The sequence below is a fragment of the Merops nubicus genome, unplaced genomic scaffold, assembly GCF_000691845.1.
Source record: "Merops nubicus isolate BGI_N331 unplaced genomic scaffold, ASM69184v1 scaffold4130, whole genome shotgun sequence".
NCBI lineage: Eukaryota > Metazoa > Chordata > Aves > Coraciiformes > Meropidae > Merops > Merops nubicus.
The window spans coordinates 56,784-83,381 of record NW_008583404.1 but is presented as its reverse complement, the minus strand read 5'-3'; positions in this window follow the sequence as shown (position 1 = coordinate 83,381).

Here is a 26,598-nt window from a genome sequence, read left to right as displayed (position 1 = left end):
AGGAGTACTTCATCCACCCTGCCTTTGATCCTGATCCCTGTGTTCCTGAACTGAGTTCCAGAATCCAGCTCCTGTGCCCAGTCACCTTCTGTGGCTGAGTCCAGCCTGGGACCCCCTCCCCGGGGGCTGCTCCCCAGCCGGGGGTGATGGTGACATGTTGCCGTCAGGGGGAGCTGGGTTCGGGACTAACTTTGTGGATTTATATATATATTTGTGCACAGCCTAATTTATTATCATTATTACTGTTATTACTAGTAGTAGTATTAAACCCATTTTCTGTTCTTTTCTAATCAACAAGTCTCTCTCTCTTATTGCCTTTCCCTTTCAGGGGTGGGGGGAGGGGCAAGAGCGTCTGTTACAGTTCTGGGGGCTGCCCTGACCCCAAACCACGACAGATTCATTAGCCTGCAATTCCTAAACTCAGGACTTTTCACTGAAGATGCTTCTTACATACAGTGAAGACTATTTCTTTGGGCAAGGGAGAAGAAACTCTTGTGTGTTTGTGGTGTCATATATGTAAATTCAGATAGTTATTCTCACAGCTGAGCTAAAGAAGAGTCAGTTCCTTCTAAGACGGAGCAATTGCCACTTCCACTAAATTTGATAGGCAATGTCCTGGTAAATATCAGAAAGACTAAATAATTTATTCTGGCTTGATTTATTTATGGTATATATTGTTTCTACAGAACAACTTTCTATAGACCCCTGGTATACCTGAATTGTGGATGACCTAAGGAATCAAACGCGTGGTTATCTTGCCAGCTGTCTACTGAGACCCAGCCCCAGTGCTCTTCAAGTCCAAGTTTCTTACAATGGACTATTTTCTTTTCCAGTCAACTATATGATTAACTTGCTTGATAAATTAAAATGTGCGCAGTTTAGGTGTCCATAAACACTGGACAAGTCACACTCATTGCCTAAAATGAGATGCTGGAGTATCATAGAAATGTTTAGGTTGGAAAAGTATCCTCTGGGGCCATATTGCAACACAAATATGTGCTCTCCACTGGTAGACACGTGGCCACAACCTGCAGCTGCTTTATAAACCCTCCCTTTCTGCCTCTGCTTCAGTGCAGTTGCAAAAGTCTGTAAGCAGAAATAACATCAAAGTTCTTTCTATATGTGACAAATACACGTCAGATTTAAAGTCCTCTGTTCCTTCACTTGAAAGTCAGCCTTAATGGAAAAGTCTAGAACTGCAAAAGCAAAGTAAAAGACAAACAGTCAGCTGGTCTGCAGTCCTCCTTATATGCGGTTCTTGCAACACCATCACTATGCAGATAGAAGACCATCTCCTGACAGTAATACTGCACCATAGCACAGTATCATCCATACTGACATTGATGCTTCTTTGTTGGCATGTTTGTGCTGTCTTCAGACAATGATCAAAAAATGACAAGACCCTCATTCCCAACTTATCATGCATTGTATGTTTTCTAAGCCGGGTGGACAGCAGCTGCAAAGATGGCTAGGCATTACCTAATTATCTGCAATATGGCACATGAATCCAGTTCTCACAGGTAATCCCTTAAAATATCATTTTCCTCCGCACAGAGGAGACATGGCAGAAAGCACCATGGTTTCTACCTGGATTCGTTCTCCAAGGTATGGACTAATTCTGTTAAGTCACACCCACAAGGTTTTTCATCTGCCCACAGGCACAGCAAATACAACACTGTTAGCTACTCAGTTTTTACTGTATCCTGGAAAAATTCCTTGCCACTGTAATCTATAGGTCACATCCATTGTACTCAGGTCACTGATTTTGTATTCTGCCATAATAACTAAAGATACTCTATTCAGGGCTCAGCACCACATGATGAAAACTGACCTGGGTCACTATCAGCTCCTCCTGCTCCCACCAGGGAGTTTGTGTCAGTTAGAAAGGTGTTATTCCATAAAATCAAGGAAAGCAATTTGTTTTTCTAAGAAGTTCGAAGGTCAGGAGGGAAAATTCAAATGCACCACCTCTTATCACCACCTCCTCACTAGATGCAAACTACTGGTGAGAGAAGTAATAGTAATGAGTGAAACTCCCTTTAATAATAATAAGGAAGAATAATAATAATGAAAGGAACACCTTTTGGCAGGGTTGGTACATCAGGAGCCAGTTACTGAACTACAGAGCAGACCAAGATTCAGATATGCCAGACAAAAAAAACCCCACTAGGTCTCCATTTTCACCAGTGTTTTAAGCTGAGTCTAATCTACCAGATTCTATTAAGAGACTCCAACATAGCCTGTATCTCACTCAGTATCACAGCATAGCTGATCTCACATTAAAAGCAGGGTAGCATTGATTGCCATTAATGCCTCTGGGCCAAACCATTTATTATTTACTTACTGAGCAGATCTATACAGAACAAGAATCTTGCCTTTGCCCCAAGAAGCTTGGTGTATGTTCTGCTAGAAGAGCAAGTAGTAGACCTAGATATTATTAAAACCTATTCCCTGCTACAACGTGAAACAATTAAGAAGAGCTGGATTCACGTTAGAGGTACTGCTGGCTTACTCTCTCATGCAGCCATGCTTCGGAACCTTTGTAGTTGTTTTTTTCTGGTATAGTTACTGGAGCTTTAACATCTTGTCTTCAAAGCAGAACAAGACAGAGAAAAAGAGAGAGGACTGTGGTGGGATTTCTCTCTTTGATGCTGACCAGCAGCTGAAAGTGAGAGTTGTTCCAACGCATCTTTCCACTGGAACTGCCCAATTTGTTGTAACTAGTGAATGACATCTCTGCTAGATAATGCAGGAGATGAGTTTTAAGAGGGACATTAGTAAAGAAAAAGTAGTATCTTTACTCATAAGGCTGAGAAGGAATCTCTTTATTAGTCATCAGTATGATAAAAAAGGCACAAAAAATGTGTAGAGAGAGCTAAATGTGAAGATGGAGAAGCGGAGAAACTGGTGGCACAGGGACACAGCACTGAAGCAATGGAAAAGAGATCTACACTTTCTGCAATGACTGGGAGCCAGTGGGAAGACTTGAAGAGGAGAGTGGCTTCGTGATGGAGGATGGATAAATCAGGGAAAAAAAAATCCCTTCTTCCCTCTTATTAAATCCTTTTGGCTAAGTAGGGTGTTTGTGCCTTTAGTTGTGCAGTCAGAATGTTCAATCTCTTTCCCCCCATATGCTTCAAGAAGAGCCACCAAGCTTTTTTATGGTTTTGGAAGCTATTTGCCAACATAAATTTTTGCAGTTCTTTGTAAATGCAGCTCAGTATAAGAAGCAAGGATCCTTCTGTATCTAAGGGTAGTCTGTTGCAAATGTGAGTAGAAAGTTCTTACCTAACACTCCACACATGAAGACACAATGCTTCTTTTGGAGCCCGGGCAGACTTTACACTCATGGGTGCTTCTTAGACACTAAAGATTGGGCATGGAAATCACTTCAGTGCAGAAAGGGTCTATTTTAAACATATCTATCAATCCCATTTGCTGTTTGGAATCAGTACATGGATTTTTGTGTTATTTCTTGAGTGTCAAAGTTAGCTCCAGAGTGAAGGCATATGTTTTTCTAACACAATGTTCTGTAGGCATGAAAGAGGACTTCAAAAGTTGAACAAAGCTCCTGTTGTCAGAACAAAATCATAACCTTTCTGAGGACACAGCTGAGAATGACAGATATCAGCTGCCAAAAGGTACCATAGTCACTCCTCTCTATCAAATGTAAATCAAATTTGAAGAGTTGAATGCCTTCAAACCATCCCATTAAGCTATTTTTAAATGGAAATTAGATGACATCCACAAAGTTAAGTGGGTATTTGGCAGAGTTTTCCTTGACCTTTACACTGAAAATTAAGTACACACAACCTCCAAAAAAACTCACACAGTATGGAAAGTGACTTTTTGCCTAGATGGTTAGGTGACATACCCAACATCTGGTGACATCCAACACACTCAGCAAACATTTTTATTCTGGGTTGTGGTGCTGGCAATTGTCAAAATATTTGAACACTGAAAAATGTGACAAGATGTGTAATGTACCAAATAAATGTTAAAGAAAGATTAATAAGCCAGGAAACAGTGCTCCAGGCTTTTTTAATGCCACCTAATTACATTGCCATAATATCCCATTATGACATTTAAGACTGCAAACCTAGAAGATGCTGATACTTTGTTTTTCTTTCTCCTTTTTTTGTTTATCCTGAACTCTTTAAACATATATATTTTTTCTCTACAATTTGCCTATGCTTCTCAAGTCTCTGTAACAATTCTTCTATCAGACTCATTTTCCTCATAATTGTAAAGAATTTTTTTTTTCTTGAGTTAAAGTGCTACTAATGATGCATTAGAGAAAGATTATTCCCAAGTAAGAAATGTGACTAGAGATCTTAAGAGATGTCATTGTCAAATGGCTACAGCTGTATTCATATCCACTCCTGGGCAGACATGTTAGGTGTTTAATGAAGAATATCTGCTAAGAGTGCTCCTATATCAACTTCTAAAGACCATGGAGGGGAAAAAAAAAAAAAAAAATAGAGAATAGCACAGATGGGTCAGAGTTTGCAAGCCTGGCTGGTTAAAGGGTTTTTTTTGAGTTTGGTTTGTTGTTGGGGGTTTTTTTGTGTTTTTTTTTTTTCTCCCTAAAAATGACTACTGAAATAGTTATGTTCCTTGCCATACTACTGTTAACCAACCAATAGCTGAACATAATCATAAAGCAGAGAAAAAAGCTTGAAGTAACAGATGAGGTGGGAGGGACAAAAAAAATTACGTCAATGTAGTGCAGTCAAAAACCACGAATGGGCATCCTTCTTACAATATAGATTTTTGTGAAGTGGTGGAACTACTCCTATCATTTATGATTTCCTGAAGAATGGATACCTATTTATAAATGAATGGCTCTGTAATAACTCAGTGACACCTTCATAAATCTCACCAATGTAGAGCAGCATGTGACACATCTGATGAGAAATGTGTTTACTCCTTTTGGATTAAAAATAGAAAAACACAATAGAACAAGTTCATTGGCAGGTTCAGGTGGCCACTTAGTGTATAATAGAATCAGGAAATGAAAGTGCCCTGTGGCAGGGAGAGAATCACCACTAGCACCTCTTTTTAGAGGACATGAGCAAGTGTGTTTCTGCTTGAGTTTTTAATATTTATTTTTTTTCAGCATTTAAATACCAGCAACTGTCCCTCTTTACAATCAACTAAATATTTATTCACTTCTTCTGCTTGTCATTTCTTCATTAACAAGGGTTTCCCTGCTGTGCAGCGGAACATGTGAGTAACTTTGCAAATGTCAGAAGCACTCAATTTGGATCAACTGGAGGAAGTGATAACAAGACTCATAATCAAATGGAAGTACAATAGTGGCACATTTCAAGTTTCAAAGTAGATCGATTCAGAAGACACTTTCTCATGGGATAATACCTCAAATCATTCTTATTTTAAGATTTGTTTTTATTCACCATCTCAATGGAATGATGTATTTACCTTTTTGCATCCTATTTGGAGGCAGTAATTTATATTATATTAGACCACTAATTGTTGTTTTATAAAAGGAACATTACATTTTTCATAAATATAAACTCAAGCTAATATAAGGAGGGTTTAAAATGCTTTGGATTTAGTTCTAAGGGTCTTACACTTCTCATGTATCTGTATTCTAGTGGAAGGGGGCTTTAACACCATAGTGAAAAATATTCAGCGTCCTGGGTGAGAAGAGCAATGCTGAAATTCACTCTGGCAGCAAGGAAGGATCACATAGCCAACCTAAACAGGTATTTTATGAAAACTGGGCTTTTAAATTTGAAACTACGCAGTTTTTACCCAGTAGTAAAGTGTATTAAAGTGTTGCAACCACATAATTTTCTAAGAAAATCTAGAATAGTTTCCTTTTGTTTACTGAATCTCCGGACTTCTAGTGTGGCAACAGTAAAACTTCATTAGATTAATTTCACTAATACTACTTACTGTTCTCTCTAGATTGTTTTGCAGTACAATGACAGGTTAATATTAAAGTCTGTTTCCATTACTTTTCAAAGAGATCAGCTGCAGAATATTGTCTCAAAATTACAACTCTGAGGTCTTCATCCATTTCTTGTTTGCTAATAAGTCTGTGGCTTCAGAATCATTCTTTCATTTCAAAACTGAAATGAAATAAATGTGTATTATTTTTCTTTCTCAGTGGGAATAAAAAAATGTATATCAAATGTATTAAAAATGATGGTCTTTATCCAGTAGACCATTTTGCAAGGGCCTGTAGGTTTTAGTATGATTGTGTGATTAGAGGGGTCTCTCTTTGGCTGGTATATATTTTTATCCTCTTTGACCAAGATGCTTCAACATACTTTGGATACGGGATAAATTAACCCCCTCATCTTCAGGTACCTACTATACCACATGCCGTTGACCAGACTCCCCAAGATCCAAGAAAGGGATAGGAACAGGTTCCTTTGGACAGCAGTTGGCACAAGAAAGTCAGATTCAGAGGAAGACTTTCCTTTCTCCCAGTTTGGCAGCTGATTTAGGCACCAAGTAGTGGTGGGGAAAAAAAAAAAAAAAAAAACACACACCCATCCACACAAAAAACACCAAACACAACACCTTAATTTCAACATATCACTAGATATTGAATCCTCAGCTAATGTAAATTGACATTGTGCTCTTGAAGGTGTCAATGCCATGCTGATTTAAAGCAGTGAAAACTGGCCTTACAAAGTGTCACTATGCACCTCTGACTCCATGCGGCTGAGCTTTCCAATATCCACTTCCCTTTTGGAGTAAAGAGTATTTATCGATATTCTCTCACACAGGGCCATCAAGATGAAAGAAAATTGATTTACCTGTCAAGAACTGGGCCAGCTGGGCAAAATATCTGTCTATAGGCATCTCAACAGCTAAGTCCTAGACATCTAGCTACATCGAGATCTCCATCCCTGTGCCACTCTGGAATGGGAACATTCCCAAAGCAGATAGGGAGAGGAGCTGGGCCTTTTAACACACTCCTGTCTCAGTTGCCTGGACCTTGAGATCATTCTTGCACAGTCAGAGATCCACATCCTTATCTGCACTGAGCTTCCCATGGCTCTTCCCATGCCAGGGAAGTCACTGAGACCAGTGATTTAGTAGGATTTGAAAAGGATCATGCATTTATACTGGCAGCAAGAGTGCTTTAAATTCTGTTGAATGGGACTTGTTTTAAGTTGAAGGGATATAAACCTTACTGCTTCTGGGATCAAATTTGTAGCTGCTGAGCTAGAAAGAGATGTTTTCCTCTGGACAGGGATCCTATGTTGCTGTTGTATGGGGAGCTCTGCTGAAGACAATACCAGCAACTCAGTGAAGGAACTTGGTTCCGATTTTGCCTCAAAGAAGAACAGGTATATGGCAAAGAGCACACCACATCAGATTTGGGCAGCAGTCAATGTGATGTAGAAGAGCCAAGAAGGCTGGGACCAAACATCTGTGCCCGTCCTGCACAGCTGAAGAACTTCACCATACAAAAACTGCACATATCAGTTCCTCACCTGGAAGAAGTTCCTTCTGATTGCTTCTCTGAATCTACTTACAGACTATTTTGTTAACATTAACCTGGATGTATGATCTGTGGCATAGATAGGGGATGAAGGTAAGATTCCATGCTCTGAACATTTATCTTCCAGATGCTTGTGATACGAAATAGCTAGCAACCACATAAAGGATAAACTGGAGTTATTAATTTAAGAAAAAAACCCTGCACATAATACATAAAAATTCATATTTGCTGCCCCTCCATCAAGTTCATTAAGAATCTCCCAGGGGATGAACCAGTTTCCTCCATGACTGCTGTCTGAAGGACAGAAGACTATAGATTTTTTTTCTGTGCTGCCTGAGAAACTTTTGAAGTGTTAAGAACTCAAGTTCCTTCAGATCAACGTGACATGAAAGCAATAAAGGCAGCAGATGACCACTCTTCTCATTGCTTCTTGAAGACTTTTTTAAAAAATCTTAATGTCCTAATCTCCTCTTCTTGAAACTTCGGGCCAGAGTCTTCTAGCATGTCATAGAAGGAAGCCAATTACTTGTGGAGAACAATAAATGATAAGCAGTTTGTGGTTTCTGCTCCAGGCTGTTGTGATTATTTTAGTACCTGTTATTTTTGAAAAAAATTACAAATAATATTATTCAGACTTCACCTGTTGAAACACAGTATATGCTCTTGCTTCCAAAGAGACTGGAAATGGAAGTAGGGTCTACAAATATTAAAAATCCCTAGACAACATTATTCTCACCACTTTGGTATAATAGAAAGTAAATTATTTTTAAGACAAGTAGCCTGGATGTAGAGCTTTGCTTTCATCATTTTTGATGTCTGGTGTGATGGCACAGTCACACTCTACTAAATACAGACCTTATATGAAGGGGAAAACCAATCTTTCTGTTTTCACTGATCTGCAATAGCCCATCCACCATCAAACTATTTCCTTTGAACGTGATGACATTATTATGCAGAAATCTAGTACTCCTCTGGACTGGCTAAACTATAAAACATGAGTGTTTCTAAAATTGCCTTAGAATGTTTATTTTCAATTCACATAAACATGTTACAGTAAAACTGTGGGATGGATATATATATGTAAAATTTCTAACAACCAATGCTGATACAAATCTCATGGTTTATATTACACACACAAATCAAATGTTCAGAAAGCAGACTTTTAAAGCAAATGCTCAGCACTTCAGAAATGACAGAATTAAGGTTGTAATGGTAAGGTTATGTGTGGGGGTTTTTTTACTGTCTTTCACAATACAATTACAAAATAACTCCTCACACACCACCTACTTCACTCAGCATGCAAAATGATCTGAAGTTTAATTAATATGTGCGACCTCTTGGGTTGATTTTTGTTTTGTTTTGTGTTTTGTGTGGGTTTTATCTGTTTGTTTTTTTAAAAGAAACTAGAGGAAATTCTATCCTGTGGCAAAAGTGACAGAGCTGGAGAATAACTTTGGAGATTTTTGGAGAGAGCAGACAGCAGCAATGTAGTTCCTGCAGGTCAGCGACGGAGCCCTGAGATAAGTCTGCCATTCCATTGTCATTTTTACCAGCAGAATACTGAGATTAATGACACTTGCATTCACCCAGAAGTGTGAATATTGGGCAAAGAATCATTTTGCCATTCCCTCGTTCTCTGATTCCTTCTTTGACCTTGACCTTTAATCCTGATGTCAGCTTATTTGAACTATTCTGCTCAGCTTTTTCCAAGAATTGCAGCCTGAAGTCAACATTCAATATGTAAAATATCAGCACAGACAAGTTGGTAAATTTAAAGTCACTGAAAAAACATATCTTTTAATTAAAAGTGTGGGATTGGCATTAAAAAGAGACAACACTCCCAGTTCTGCCTAAAACTGCCACTGTTAAAGAAATCCATTTCTCAACTATGTGCTTTCAGGAGCATTAATAAGGGCAAATCACAGGATGGCAGCAGTGTTACAGGGCTACAGCTTGCCAACTGTAACTGAATCTATACATAAACTATTTCATCCAAGCAAAACACATGTCAAAATCCAACATCTTTGCACCATCACTCAACAAGCATTTTCTGAAAAAGTTGCTCTGTTACAATAGGCTCGTGTAGCTTCCCTTCTACCACACTTTTTCCCTCTCACTAAGCTTTATAGGAGCCTCACACTGGAAATCACCCCCCAACAGTTTACTCATAGAAATGCTATGCTTCGTGCTGTGAACCCTTGCCAAGGCACTGGTGCTTTCAGAGTCCTAACTTTCAGGGAGGTCCTCTGCTAAACCGTGAAACTAATCTGAACCTTACACTTAGTTCAGGTTTCGTTCTCTGACCTTGCACCACAGATGCTATGAATAGAACATTGTCCTCTCCGTGCAGTCTCAATAACTGGACATTTTCTGGGTCCGTGGATTTGTACAATGAGATATCTACTCCAATCTGTGTACATAATGCTCCAATGCCTGCCAGGAATGGCTGCAATATTGACGCCTTTCAATGTAGATCACATCATTCACAGAGTAGAGTTCAATATAATGATACTGTAGTTAACAAGTTTTATAACACAAAGTTACTTTAAAACATGGAACTAATCAGGAGGAAGCCTGTTTATGCATGTCACAGTTACATTGAATCATCAATAAACAAAGACTTGCTTCACCTATTGTCATGTATATCAAGTAAGTCATTAATCTAAAGTAATGAAGCTTAAGATATATGACAGGCAGTTTTTATGGAGTCTTTCTTAATGTTATGTTTGCTTTTCATTATAACACCAAGAGACCCCATTATCTAGAAAGCAGCACACTATAGTCAAAAAGCCTTGAATCCATGGCTTCTCTGTTCCTGGCTCACAATAAGTAGCACTTACACTTATATTTTCATAGAGCTCTCATGGATGAATAATATTATTTAAAAATTAATTAAAAAAAAATCCAAATAAGAGTTGCAACAGGAAAATAATGTGACCATGGCTTGATCTGTAGTCGGTTATTTCATTAGATAGCTAGTTAGTTAAGAATTTTTGATCTGGCCTGGAAGACAAAAATGAAAGCTAGATTCAAATATTTTCATATACATGTCCATTTTAAATTTATGAGACTATTGATTATACAAAGCTTTAAGTGATTGCTTGCTGTTGACATGAACCTACTTCTGTTGTGAGGCAGCACAGAATAAACCCATTAAAAATGTTTCCAAGAAAGCAAACAAACTCATATGCTTTCCTGCAGACTTACAAGAATAAGATTACTGGCTTCTCTCCATGGATTTGCCAGTTTGATATTAGAGAACAGGAAAATGAAATGGCAATCTGCTTTTCATTTTCTTCTGAAAATGGTCAGAATTAATACAAGAAGACCAAATATTAACAGACCAGATTCATTTCCTACAAGGTGCCCAGACATAAGAATCTAGGTGCCAGTTTGGATGCCCCAGGGTGAGGCACACACCCAGGTCAAGCAGCTGGGACACTGCTGTGAAGAGCCACCTGTATTCCCTTAGCACCTGGAGACCAGATCACATGTCCTAGGGCATCTCAGATGGCATTAGACACTCCTGACTCAAGCCCAGGATGTTTTCCACACTTCTGTTTGAGTGAGGGTGTTTCCAGAGGTAGATACTAAATCTTGATTGGAATGGAACAGAATCTTTCTTCAAAAAAATCTTTGTTTCCCTTGATAATCTGTAACAGAAATTAGCTCACTGCTTAATATGATTGCCTTATTTCTAATGTCACTTTAACTGTTTTAACTTCTAGCCATTTTATTTTGCAATGCTTTGCCAGAATAAAGGCCCTGATTGTCTTGTGTTCCCCTGGAAGTGCTGAAATTCTTGAGCGTTTAATACTCACATCACTCAGGACCACCAGATGACAAGATTTTCTTCTCTGTGAAATGACAAGTGTTGGAGGAGTTCTTTTCACATAAAAGATGTGTGCACTGATATTCCAGCTTCCATGAACCCAGGTTTCACAAAGGTGGTGTGACCATTTGGAGATTATATATGTGCCAGAGTATATGTCCCATCTTTAAGTGCGTTCCTTTCTGGTTGTAACTTTTCATTTGGCTTTGAGTCTTCATTTTATAGCAAGAGTATGACATTTTCTGGAGTCATTGTTCCTAGTGAGCTCTGAAGTGACTGTGCCCAAATGGTGGTGATAACATTGAAGAGGTCTGTACTCAGATGAAAACGGAAAAGTAAAGTATGAAATTCCTTAATGGAATTTCAGAGTATTAAAAAAAATCAAATAAAAGTACAATGCAAAACTCTGAAATGCAAACTTTCCAAGTCAGTGGAAACCAATATACTGCCACATGCAAGTTGATCAGGCTAAAAAGACTGAGAGCTGAACTGGCCAATGTAACTCGGATCAAAACCAAGACCTCTGTGGGTGACAAAATTCTGCATTAATGACGGTGTTCAGGAATTGGGTGTCTTTCTATGTGTGAACTTTTCCTGTTCATGTTCTGTTGCATACTTTGTGTGTGTGCTCAAACATGTGAGAACTTACTTCACTGAACTTAGCTCCTTGCTTTTTTAAATATGATAAAGATTACCAGAAAATCTGGTTCCTACAACCGAGTGAATGTGGGAGGTAAAGGCAGAAAAGAGGCAAACTAGCTGATCTAATAGTTAAGGCAATTCTTTCAATATCTAGACACCTGGAATGTATGGTCCAGCTATACAGTCTTCTAAAAATGCCTCCAAATAGTACCAGGCATAGCATTAACATCTGAGAGACACAGAATTTAAAGGAGTAAAGACACAGATGAATGAGACTTAGATGATCATGGGCTCAATGTTTTTAATTTGTCATAGGAGACTCTTGTCACCATGGAGGCCAGGAACAAACATGCCAGAGGACATGAGAGAAAAAAAAACATTTAAAAAAATACAATAAGGTGTTTGATTCATAGCTTTCAAAAGAATATCTAATGATTTCATGTGGTTTTGGAACTTCCAGAAGAGTACAAGCAACAAGAAATTATTTGTTCAGGTCCTGCTTCTTTTATGCCCATAAAATCATATCTCTGAACAGTTGTTAATAGTACAAAACAACTCCTCTGACATCAGTGGTAATTTGATTTAGGATGTCAATGTGTGTGTTGTGGTTCAGCCTCAGCCAGGAGCCAAACCCCTGCAGGCACTGGTCACGGCTGCCCTTCACCTCCCATGTGTTAGAGGAGGAGAATTGGGAGGAAGGTGAAACAAAAAGCCTGTGGGCTGAGACAAAAACTGTTAAGGACAACACAAAGAGAGGAGAGACAAAAATATATAGATTATACCAGTGTAATAATCTATAGAGCAAGTGATAATAAAGCCCTTACCTGAGACGCAGTTCTCCCTGCTCCAGCCACAAACTGATGCTACCCACTGAAAACAAACACCACTCCATGGGCCAGCCCCTCCCCTTATATAGAAGGGATGACATCAGTCTGGTATCAAACACCCCATGGGCTGGTTGGGCTGTTTATCACACTGTGGCCCCACCCAGCTGCAGCCACTTGTGACCATTAACCCCACCCTGGCCCAGCCCAGGAAAATGTGATTTCTTAGGAGGTCAAAACTTGGAAAGAAATATCTTGCATATTATTTGAGGTAAAGTTTCAAACAGACCTGTGCAAGCTTTTTCCATCAGAACAATTTTCTAATGGAACATGAAGTTTTTGCACATTGATATATTCCATGGGGATATGTCAATTAGATTTTATGTCTTCTGATCCCATTGAGAATTGTTTCAGATTGCTTTGCCCCGACTGAAATATTTAATTGAACTGAGAGACCTAAACCATTTCAGTTGAAAAATGTTCTTAAAACTAGCCATATTTTTTTTTGAACACTGAAACCTTCTTGTTCCTAAGGACTGGCCTCTGCAGAATTTTTTTCCCATAAAGCAGTATCACAAAGCTGACAAAGATAGGCAATACCTCAGTGTGATAATGCGGAGTGCATCATGCAAAATCTAGTGCTTCTACAAAATCTGACACTTCCTGGTCAGCTTGAAATTTTGACCATCAATGACTTCTATGGACTTAGGCCACTGTCTGACCAAGAGTGAAATACGTAGTTAACATCAAGTGTGGGTGCATCTCATTACCCTGAGCTGCACTTGTGCCACACAGATGCAGCAGAATGGTTATGTATGTTGGGATGATAAGGCTTTAGTGCCTGGAGTAATAGCACTCCTTCAGCAACCTCTTTCAGCCTAATGTAAATATGGCAATCCAAGGCTGAGAAAATCATAGATTTTCAGGCATGAAGCAAGATTTCAAAGGCATTATCCTGAAAATTATTATAGGAAGTAGATGATATCCAAGGTTCATTGTTCAAGAAATATCACTTTCCAGATGCTGTCTCCACTGGCACTTTACCTTTGTTAGGAAACCTCCCATTTTGACACCTTCATGCACTTCAAACTATCCTCTAAAACACTTCATCATTTCTTTGCCTATTTTGGATCACAGAACACTCTTTGCACTGGACCCTTAGCTCCTATGAACAGAAATAAAATATTATTTATCACGTCTCTTTCACTAAATACCGAACTGAGTCTTCAGAACTGCTGTAGGGCCCAATCAAAGTAACTGAGATTTTCCTTTAGTATAAGCCATCTGAAGACACCATCTTAGCATAAAATGGTTCTGTGAATCACTATAGCCAGTCTGGTTGAGGTTTGTTCATAAATACTTTGCACTGATGTAATGCAAGCCCTTGTCACACTCCTTTATGTATAAAATATAAATATTGGTAGTTGTTAAATATGAATGTGTAACTAACAGATACTAAAGCAAGCAAGCTCTGGAGACAAAGGTTTGTTGTTGGTTTGGTTTGTTTTTTCAAAGCTCTGCCTTAACTTTGCAATAAGAGGGTGTTTTTTACTTTTTTCCTTTATTTGCTGGGATTAAAAAGGAGTCTGTTCTGTTTACTACACAGCCATTTACATTCTGGCTTTTGATTTTCAAGAAGACAAGAAGTCTGTTTCCATTAGCACTAAAACCAGAGAAAGGCTTTCACCCTAGAAATGTCAGGCACCATTACTTTCTGTAGAGTCTGAAAGCACTGCATCTGTTGATGTCAGAAACGGGCAATATGTCTATCCGTAGAAGAGCAATGAGGCCTGTGAAAAGAACTTGTAAAAAGCCAGGCAAAATTGTTTTCATAGATGGCAAGGATCGGCACTGGTAAGAAAAAATACCAGCTTCCCTTCCTTTCCCTTCCCTGAAGAAATATGTAACTAAAAGAAGCCACTTGAGCCCACATATTTATTTTGAGGGAAGGAAAAGTAAATGCTCTCTATGAGTGTGGCGATGTGATTTCCAAAGTTTGTAACCCACTTCAGATGCAATAGCTGAACACAGCATTGGCATGTGATGTTCCACTTCAAGCAGCACTTCAGAAAAATGGTGTTGGCTTGAGGTTTTTTTCTGTTGTTGTTGTATACTCCAAACTACATTTTATCAGAAAGACACTATAAATTTTATCAGAAAGACACTACGCTTAAGAGACATATGTTAAACTTAAATGTTTATGACAAAGTATCAGCTTAATAAGACGCCCGAACTGTTAGCATGTGAACTTAACCATACAAATAATTTGATTATTTAAACAATTGTCATTCACATAACAGACTCACCTTAACTTGGATAGAGATATTAATGTAGCTAAGCCTTTCCAAAAACATTCTACATGCATTTTCAACCTGTATTCAACCAAAAATCCATACATGCATCCTTGCATTCTCTTTCATCTGGCCTGGATGCTCATGAGTAGCTGCTACATGCCTCACTTCTTCACTGAGACCATATTCTTCTCAACAGTCAGATGTCTTACATGCATGAGTTTTTATAGATTGTGTGTCTGAAAATAGCCCAATATGGACTAATAAGGTACAAAATTAAGTGCTCCAGCAACATATACCCATAGATCTGCCCTGTTATTTATGTTTTAAAATGTGACCTATATCAACATAATAGCATTTTCACATATTTAGGTTTTAAAAAAGCATTAAAAATCCACATAGGAAGGTTAGTATTTTTCTCAGCTATTAATTATTATTATAAATGTATTTTATTCAAAAAATCAACTGACAGAGATTTTAGGTGTATACCCATATCTGTTGCAAGTACATCTGACGACTGTAATCGCCAACATGAAAATAAGTCATATCAAAAAAGGATTTTTTTTTCAAAGCTGTGAAGTTCATTCTCTATGACTGAATTATAGATGCTTCATTTTAAATATAGTCTTTTCTTGGACTTTTTTTTTTGTAACACAGCTTTGACCACACACTCAATAGTTTTTATTAGTTTTGAGCTTAAAATAAACATAGTGGCATGAAAATTAGAAATTAGTAAAAATAAAGGGTCATGCTGAAAAATAAGATGTCCCTGAGGATTCAGATAAAGAATTAATCTTTTTTTGCAGTCATTAAAGACAGTATGACATGGGACACAGGTTCACAACCCTGGTAATCAAATTCTTGAGGTGAACTAAAATACCATTATCAAGTGTGCAAAGCACTCTCTGGGCTGTTCCAGGGACATTCCCCAATTGTCCCATAAGCTCTTAGCATCTCTGCTTATAGTCTACTGGGGAAAGGGAATCAGAATAGAGAATCATAGAATCATTTAGGTTGGAAAGTACCTTTAAGATCATCAAGTTCAACCATTAACCCAGCCCTGCCAGGTTACCACTAAGCCATGTCCCTCAGCAGCACATCTCCACAGTTTTTGTATCCCTCCAGGGATGGGGACTCCACCACTGCCCTGGGCAGCCTGGGACAGGACTTGACAGCCCTTTTGGGGAAGATTTTTTTCTTAATATCCAACCTAAACTTGCCCTGGCGCAACTTGAGGCCATTTCCTCTTGTCCTGATGCTTGGGAGAAGAGCCCAACCCCCACCTGGCTCCAGCCTCTTTTCAGGGAGTTGTCAAGACCCAGAGTGTCTCCCCTGAGCCTCCTTTTCTCCAGGCTCAACAACACCAGGTCCCTCAGCTGCTCCTCACAAGACTTGCTCTCTAGACCCTTCCCCAGCTTCGTTGTCCTTCTTTTGACATGCTCCAGCCCCTCAGTGTCTTTCTTGGAGTTAAGGGTCCAAAGCTGAGCCCAGGATTCAAGGTGCGGACTCACCGGTGTCGATCCCTGCCCTAGTCCTGATGGCCACACTGTTGCTGATACAGGTCAGGATGCTGGTGGCCTTCTTGTCCACCTAGGCACACACTGGCTCATGTTCAGCTCCTGTCCACCAACACCTCCAGGTCTTTTTCTCCCAGGCAGTTTCCAGCCACTCTTCCTCAAGCCTGGAGCATTGCAGGGGGTTGTTTTGACCCAAGGGCAGGACCTGGCACTTGGTCTTGTTGAACCTCATCCCATTTGCCTTGGCCCATCAAACCAGCTTGTCTGGATCCCTCTGTAGAGCCTCCCTACCCCCTTCTCCAAGAACTGAAAACTCTATCATTTTGTGATCACTGTACATAAGACAGCCTCCAGCCATCACATCACCCACAAGCCCTCCTCTGTTCACAAACAGGTCCAGCACAGCACCTTCCCTGGTTGGCTCACTCATCAGCTGTGTCAGGAAATTCTCTTCCACACACTCCAGGGAACCTCCTGGACTGTTCCCTCTCTGCTGTGTTGTATTTCCAGCAGATGTCTGGTAAGTTGAATATGCAGACAGTGGATCCACTGCCTATACAGCAAAAGTTCACAAGGCCTGGGTTTCACCCACTGTGTCTAAAACCACTAGCAAAAGCTACTAAAGACCTTGGGTAAATATTGCTTAGAATTATGGAACTTCTCAATAGGGTCATTTAAAAAAAAAAACATGTCACAAATTCACAAGTGCACTCTGTGTTGAATGTATTATGGTAATTGAACTGTCATCATAGTGTTGTCAGTGTGCATCTGTGTCTAATTGAAAATACATTTCATTGCAGTTCTAGCCATAAACAGCACATGAAAATCTTTTCTTGGAGGAGTAGGTGATGGGTTCTGCAGCTTTTGGTACATTTTTTTGTTTTAGAGTGAGCTGTAACCAGGAACACTGGGAATGAGAAAGCAGAAGAATTAAATTAATATAATTAGCTATATACCTGTGAATATCAAGAAACTTAAGGTTTGGATGAATCTTAAATTGATTTTCCTGTCACTAAAACTAGCACTGATCTGAGCAGGAAAAATTTATTAGCAATTTTCCATTGTAGATCATTTTAAAAGAATTATGTACTTTAGGCCTGAATACCACATGTAATAACTCATAACAGAGCAATCCATATGCTACACATCTCTGTTAATCTGTCAAGTGAAAATGCTAAACCAGGAGCAGATGAGAAGAATAGATTTATTGTGACAACATATTTTGGATTCCTTCTTTGCTCTTCTCACCTAAAAACTTCTAGCTCCAAGTTATTATTCTTAGGTAAATACTTATTCATGACTTTATGTCCTTTCCTGGTGAGAATTCGTCTGCTCTCACCAAGACTCTCAGAAGAGACTGCCCAAATCACTAGTTCAATATTCATTACAGATCATCCTATAAGCAATGCAATATTTATTGCTATCTCTAAAGAAGTAGAAATTAATTAAGTAGATGGTAAATATATGGTGTGTATTGCTTTAAACCATTGTTATAAATCAATGCTACATAAAGCTGACAAACTACCATAAGAAGTTTTTGGCTCACTCATATGGTCAAAGTTAATGAACTTTTAAATCTGAATAAAATCATAAGTATTGATTGTTTTGCATCAGTGGCTATATCTTGTAGAATTCAGAAAGGCACACATGCAGGTGCATCTCAGCCTTCTAGCTTGGGCATCTAACCAAAGCACAGGTTGTTGGCCCATGTGCCCCATCTTCATCTTTGCTAATTAATTTCTGGAAAAGAAAAGAAAAACAAATAATCAAACAAAACAAAACCAAAAAAAAAAAAAAACCAAAAAAAAACCACAAACAAACAAAAAAAAAGAAAGCCAGGTTTGCTTATTATTTTCAGCTTAGTCTCTGGTTAAGGAGGTAGGAACATCCTAAGTGGAGATGGACAGGGTCTTCAATGCCAGCCTTTCTCAGCTGCATGTAACCAAGCAATGAAACACACAGGGCAAATACTGACCATCTGGATTCATCACTCAGCATTTCACTAAGCCACTCACTTATCATGTCCTGATATTCTCAATTAAGACCAACTGCAGTTGCTGTGATGACTTTAAGACATACTTTCACTCTTCCATCCATCCATCCATCCAGAGAGTGAAACTGCATGTCTGTGATCACCACTTAGTTCTTTATCAGGCAGTCATGACTGTGGGCTTTATCAATGAGAAATAATTGTCTCATTGTCTTGTCTCCTGACATCACTTTCCCCTCCAGTTTAATAGTGGAAAGCAATGAAGAGGGAGTATAGATATAGAGTGTGTCAGATAATCGTGGTAGCTACCAGGCATCCAGATCATCAGATCTTTCGCAGAAGGAAATAGAATTACTAAGATGAGAAAGCTGATATCAGATGAAGATGCTTTGTCTAGGAGAATCAAAATGAGCTTTTACAGGCTAAGAAGAAAGATAGCTGATGAAAATATGCACTAGAGAACATCCATAAACCTGCTGAGTAATATAAACAACAAACAAATAATGAAACCAAATGTCAAGATTTATACATAAACTGTTAGTAGTTTTATGAAGCCTATACATGTGGTGATATTGGAATATTGCTGCATTTCCATCCCACCATCTATTTCCTTGACCTTTTTTTCAGACAGATAAAACCCTTTTTCTAACTCTTAACACCAAAGGTGTTGACTGTTGCTGGAGTGAGATATTTCTGGATAAAAATAAGACACTGGAATGCTACATTCCATATTTAAACACTCTAGAAATTAGAAGATTTTTGAAATGAAGAATACCACTTAGGTAGTGGGCCAAAGTACATTAATTACAATTAACCACTTACATATGTAATTTTAAAACATTGGCTTTAATGTTCATGATGTGCACAGATTTTATAAGCAAAAGATCTATTCTGCTAGCCAACCAAATTTTAAGATTCTAAATGAGTTTGTTACAGAGAACAACTATGTTTTTATAAATATTGCAACTTTGATATTTTCACTGATATTTCAGAATCAAGGTCTTTTAGTAAGCATGTTATATCTTGCACTACTTCATTCACCCCCCACTTTTACAACATGCAGCTTCAAGTATTATCATGGTATAAAAGACATAGTGCAAAATTATTTTAATATGTCCAAGATTTTTACTTAACATAAAAAAGTGTAGTAGGGTGTAGCAGGCAAATTTTTCTCCATAAGTTCTCTGGAAACATACTTCTGAAGAGACTAGCAAATGATTTAACAGTTGCTGAAATTTGTTAAAAAAAAAGGTTGGTGTCTCCATACCTGTGCATACTTTTAATGTAATTTAAGACAAAATTAGAAATATATTTGGGAATCCATTAACTTAAAAGGAGTTATTAACTAGTTTGTGCTCAGGAGTGGTTCGCTTTTATTTGTTGGGAAAAAAAAATGTAATCAAACTTTTCTATTTACTTTTTCAAGAAACTTTTCTGGAAAAAAAAAAAAAAAAATAAAAGAAAACCTGCAAGTGTCTCTTTATTTCCTTTCTCACACTAGCTCTTCATATGTAAGAGCTATGAAGAGCTAGTGTGAGCTCTTCTTACACATATGTAAGAAGATAATAAAGAAGTAAAGAACTGGTCAGGTTATACCCTCATGTGCAAATCTGAAAGAATGTCACATTGTCTAGAAATTATCTTGGTGGAAATAACAAACCTGAAATCTGTAAAGATTCTACAAATGACACAAACAAGCTCCAGAAAGTAAAAAAACCTACCTCCTACATTCAGATTGGATCTATTCTTCCTTCTAAGGATGTCAATAACCATCCACTGCTTTCAGAGCCCAAGGGAAACTCTTTTCTCTAACGAAGAAGCAGAACTCTCCTCTCACACATGCACAAGCAGGCATCCACAGGTTTCAGTAACATAAAGTTATCAAAAGTCTTGGTTATTTGTGATCTCACAGAATTTTCTCTGTCTCCTGGCACTGAAGCTCCACAGAAACCAATTGCAGACAATGCATCTGACTACTATGAGGGCAGATGCATAAGTAACCATGAGACTTTCAGTTAATGCAGTGAATCAGGCAAAAAATACCAGGCTGTTACTCCAAATTCACAGTTTTGGGTTTTATTTCTCACTTCTCAGATAAGCAAATATCAACCCCCAGCCTGCACAGCAATGCTAAAGTGTGTTGGGTGCCCTGGGCTCATCTCCTGCAGGGAATATTTGCAGAGAGCCCTATGTGCCAAGGGTAACGAGCAGTGATGCACAAGTGCCATCAGCTCCACATGCCCCATCACTCTATGCAAACATGTGCCCAACTCCTCAGAGAGCCACAGATTGCTCCCCAAAATGAAAGGGAAACAGATTGTCACTAAAAGGAGAACAGGTCAATGGATCTAACAAAGTCTGATAACCATCCTAATTTGGTGAGTTTCACTAACAGATTTACTTCACTTTTTTTTTTTTTTTTTTTTTTTTTCCTGACGATGTCACACTTAAAAAACACATTTATTTTTGTAGACTTGAACTAAAGAGATCATCTGAAGGGAACACCTCCAGTGCCAGCTTGTAGGAATCAGCTGAAGACATCTGTGCCGCTCACAAGGTCTCAGGCTACAGCATCAGATAAATGATACCAAGCTGGGTAAACTTCCCTTGGGAAAGGTTTAGGTGCAGCTGATCTTGTTGAGGAGGTGGGCAGATGATCTGTGGACAAGATGAAATGGCTTCAAGCTGCACATGGAGAGGTTTAAGTTGGTTATATGAAAAATTTCTTCCCTGAAAGGGTTGGCAAGCCCTGGGACAGGCTGCCCAGGGAAGTGGTTGAATCACCACCCCTGGATGTGTTTAAAAATCAGGTAGATGTGGTGCTCAGGGACATGGTTTAGCAGTGGACTTGGCAGAGTTTGGTTAGTGGTTGGACTTGATCATCTTAAAGCTCTTTCCAACCTAAATGATTCTATGATTTTGGGAAGTCTATTGCTAACATCCATTTCTCTGTAACAATGGATATGTGGGTTTCAAAAAGCAGTGAACAGCCTAAAAGTGAAGATGTTATCACCAATGAACAATAAGTCTCTTGAAAATCCAATCTGTAGCTGGCCTGTAACTCTTTAACTCTTGCTAGTGAATATTATAAAGTATTTAATTTTAGCTACATTTTATTTTTAAAACTGAATTCACTCACAGTTAAGCAGCTCACATTCTGGGTTTGAAAATAACTCATCTGGTAACTGCGGGAGAGACGCTGGCAGCGAGCACCCACCTTCAATGTTTTGATTATTTCTGCTTGGCTTGTGTCATCAGTTGACTGAATGTACGATTGTGCACATTAGATAGAGTAATGTCTTCATGGTGACTTGGCAATTATTTAACCACTGTATTGCACCCCAAAATCCATCTTTCCCAGATACATAAAATAAACCCATCATTATCCACCCAAAGTAATATGGGATTATTATTGCATACATATAATTGATAGAAAGACATAATAACACACTTCTAATACGCTTCAAGTTGAACTTGCAAATGCACCCGTGGAGAGAACTCCACACAGCCATTTTATGTTGGTTTTCAGAAGGTATTGCTGTACAAAAGTACTCAAAGTCTATTGGATATGTAGAGCATCTGAGCCTCTCAATCAGGTTCCACTTATTGTGATATCAGTAAAAGGAAAGGAGAGGATAAATACTGTAAAATTTCCTACAAAGGGTGCAGAGCTATTCAAGTATTTGTAAAATGTTGGTGTTTTTTTCCAGTGGTAGATAGACTAGTTCTTCAAGATTACAGGGCAGAGGGAGATAGACCACGACTTGTAGTATGTCGCAGCAATCAAAGCATGACTTCTAGTATTCCTCTGTGCTGAAATAACACACAAAAAAGAAAACATGAGTAAAATAGAATATTTTTATGCCATATACCAATCCATGGCAGAGAAGGTTGGACTAGATGATTTTTAAAGGTCCTTTCCAACCCAAACCATTCTGTGATTCTATGATTTCTGAAGCACCTTCACAATTTTTCAGAACTCCTTCGTAGCTAAGCCCTCAGCTTGAGCTTTGTAGGTGTGCAGGTTCTAGGAAACAGGGATAGTGACAGTCACTGAGGCACCTGACTGCACGTGAGCTGCAGTGCTTGTCTCTGATCTCTCTGATCACTAAATGAAGAGAGAGAAGAAGCCTTTCAAAAACCAGAAGATTAACTTGGTGTCTGGGGAGGCTGACATCTTAAATTTGATGAAAAAGTAAGATAGTGTGTGTTTGGTCTTGCCTCTGTTTAGCTTGCCTTCATGTTTGCTCACATTCTCAGGCCATAAGTAAAACATTGATTGAAATAAGTTGAGGTTTCATAGAGAGCTGGTCCAAATGCAGAAACTATTTTCCATGAGCTATGTTTACTGTTCATTCAAAAGAACTGAGTGCTGAAAGGACTATTCATTGTCTGCATCAGGTTAAACTTATCTGGTCCATCTTTCATCTGCCTACTGAGTTTATTAGGATTTCATAATAAGTGAAAAAGAATTTATTATATTAATTTGATAAGAATTGGCAGCAAAAGCATTTAAAACTTTCTTACCCTTCCTTATGAAGCATTATGTCAAAATAAAAAAAGATCAGTACTACAAAAAATGGACCTGTAATTTCTTAAATAATTAATCTTAAATAATCTGTTAAAAGATACTGTTCTTCAAAAAATCTTTGAAGTAGCTCTAGCAGCTGCTGCTACCCAGTTACATTGTGTAGGTGGGCTCCCAGGCTTGTTGAAGACAAGCAGATGGTACCTGTGCTTTGCAATTCTCCTTGAGCATATTTGCCTGGAGGACTGGCATTGTGTCTCATGCCTTTGAGAAATGTAACTGTTCCAGGATTTAATTTTTTTTAAAAAAAAAGGTATATTTCCAGTTTATCACTGTTGCTTTAAAACTTCAGAATCTGGCAGCAACATGAAAAAAATATTTCACTCTTTGTCAGTATTTGTTTTAATGCTTTTTTGGAGATGTGGCAGCAATTTGCAATCAGAGAGCTCAGTGCAGTTGGAAATATTTAATTTCCAGAAAGTGGAAGAGTTCTGGGCTCCTGTGGAGTACTAAAGCCTGAAGCTAATATATAGGCCCCAACCTTGCTTTCACTGAAGTCATTGGCAAAATTCCCATTGACTTCGAGTGAAGCAGGACTGGCCTAGTTTCAAAAACGGAGTATTATTAGGTTTAACATTTTAAACCCACTAACATAAGGAGCAGGCTTAACATTATCGTGATTGAGCATTTTATTTTCAAATGCATTTGACAGTATATTCAAACAAAGAAATGTGGCTTATCTTTCAAACTTTCAAATTGCTAGGTTGAGCAAAATGGGAACTGCTTTCAATTAAATAATGCAATGAGAAGTATCGGGACAGAATTGCATTTGGCAGAAGAAAATACCATATTTATCGCACCGTAATCCATTCATTGGTTTATGACTCCAGAGTCCTCAAGCAAATACCATAAATCCACATGACACCCTTGCATGTTCTAACAGATTTTGCATTTGGGTCCCAGAGTTAGCTGAAAGATGTGTTAAAACTCATGTAACCAGGCAGCTTTCTGTCAGCCACCCATCTGAGAAGACTCAGAAGTGCTGGTGATTACAGTGAGGCTTTGGATGAAGCTATGCACCAGAAATTGGCTCCAGATATGTCCTCTACAGAGGATAAGACCACATGAAGTACAACCAAACTATCCTGCAATAAACTAACCAAAAATGCTTTGGAGGTTTCTGACATCACAGTTGTGGAAGAAATTCCGCTTCAGTGGCATGTGCGTCAGCCCCAGAGCTAGAAGTGTTGCCAGCATGAACGGTTGCTCTACACAACTCTGTCTGGCACTGTTTACAACTGATAAGAGTTTCTTGGGCATTGTCCTACCCACTGTATCCTGTGAGGCTTGCATACTCTTCAGCTGCACAGCTAACAACACCTCATTGCAGACACCCTGCTAATAACCAAAGGGCAAAAGAAACATGCTCCAGGTTCTCCAGAGAACAGCGATCCTGTTTTGGGTATAGGTACGATCCAGGAGCTGCAGACTTCCCAAGCCCTGCTTGAAGGCTCCTCTGGAGGTTGTGTTGCTTTGAGGCTCAGGTGGAGAGGTGTGGGATTGGATGGCTGAATCCACGGTGGCAGCAGACAGCAATGACTTCATTGCTGGATCAGACCAGATGCTCCTGGCCCTCCAATCTTTTCATAAACAGGGATATCAGCAGCAATCTCTTTACCAAGCTGCCCCATAGAGCCTCCGGGGCCTGCTTACCTTTGGCTATAATGGACTTGCTTGGGGTACAGCTAGGCTCAGAGGATCCTTTATCCAGAGGATACCTTCCCCCCTACACCAGCATGCTGGGATCTGTGCAGGGATGGGTTTCTGAGAGGACAGATACAGTCAGGCTCTAACAACAAAAAAATACTAGTATCTGAACTGTGCTCTTCCTCTGTGCCTTAGATGCTGACTGGGTTTTGCTTGCTCAGTTGTGTATACATATGTATAAGACTCCTATGATGTGTTTGATTTCCTTTTGTATTATTCAAATAAAGGAAACAGAGTCGATTCAAAGGCAGCAAAGAGTAAAGATGTTATATTCTAACTTCTTAGAGCTGAGGGATTTCCAAGAAAGTACCGTGAGAAGCTTCTGATGCCAGCCTGTGAACTGAATGGGCCAAAGTGTGAGGGACTTGTGATGCCAAGGGCTCCACGTTCCCTCTCTACCTGCTCTCACAGACACAGGGGGTGAGGAGTGACCTCCCACTTTCAGAGGAAGTGACAGGGACACAGGTGTGCCAAGGGCGCCAGAAGTCATGAACAGATATGAAATATTGGTCACAAGAAGACAGAGTATGAATAAGTACTCAAGTTTTTCTTGTTTGCCATTAGGAAGAAGTGACAAAAATACTAATTTTATAATTGGCTGCTCAATAAACAAACTTACTGCAACATTCAAGCTTCCTACCACTTGCATGATGAGTTCAAATGCACAGGATTTAGGGGCCAGCAATAGTACAAATAACTGAAAAAGTGGACAGTTGGTTAAAAAATGAACCCTAGTACTCTGCCAGAGGAAAGAACCTGATTGCATTAGCAATATTGAAGATGAATCTGTTCATCCACTACTTTCCACTACAGCAACTGCAGATGTTGTGAGCACTGTAACTGAAGGAAAATTATTTCGGTAATTTTTATACTGACAAGTCCATTCAAAGAAATGATAGCTGAAATTTCCCATATATCCAGAAGAATTCTTCTCTGCAGACTTCAACATAGACCAGTGAGTCTTTCTTTAGTCCATCTGATTTCATGTTTGTTTCTCATAATACAGACAGTAAACAGATTGATTTAGAAAGTTAATAACTCCTGAGTTACTAGATGAGACTTCACACCCAAACAAACATAAGGGCATAAACAAGTTAACTAGTCATAGTTCTAAAAGGAGATCCCAACCACATAACTCAGTTTATCCATGGAAGATAAAACTCCTGTAAAGAATCGTTTTCATTTCAGGGTGTGGTGAAAAAATAATTCATTTAAAATTATATTTCTAAAGTCTTGATCTTGTTCCACTGAACCAGGCACTGAATCATCAAGAGTCAGACAATTAATGAAGTCTGAAAACAATCAATGCAGAATGTGTATTCCTGCATGTTTCACTACGTTATTTGCTACTTTCAGAATGTACATTTTGAAGTATCCCTGTGGCTTCCTAGAGATATTCAGTGCCTGTAATAAGGGGGAAAAAATGCTGGGAGGAGATTGCTTAGGTTTTTTCAGCTATAAGTGTATACTTGTTGATACAGAATGTAACTGCTAAGCAATCTTTGACATCTCTCTCTGAGAGGATTACATCTCTTTCTGTAAAACACCAATTTTAAATGCTGTCTTGTTATCTACAGTTGATGCTGTTGCCACTCCTTTTTATAGCAACCATTTTTTAACTGGCTTCTGAGTCAGTGCCTCAGTCTAGTAGCCATTGTCTCTCTGAACACTCTTTATCCTGCCTGAGGCCTAAATTGCTGACTACTCCAGATCTAGAAGAT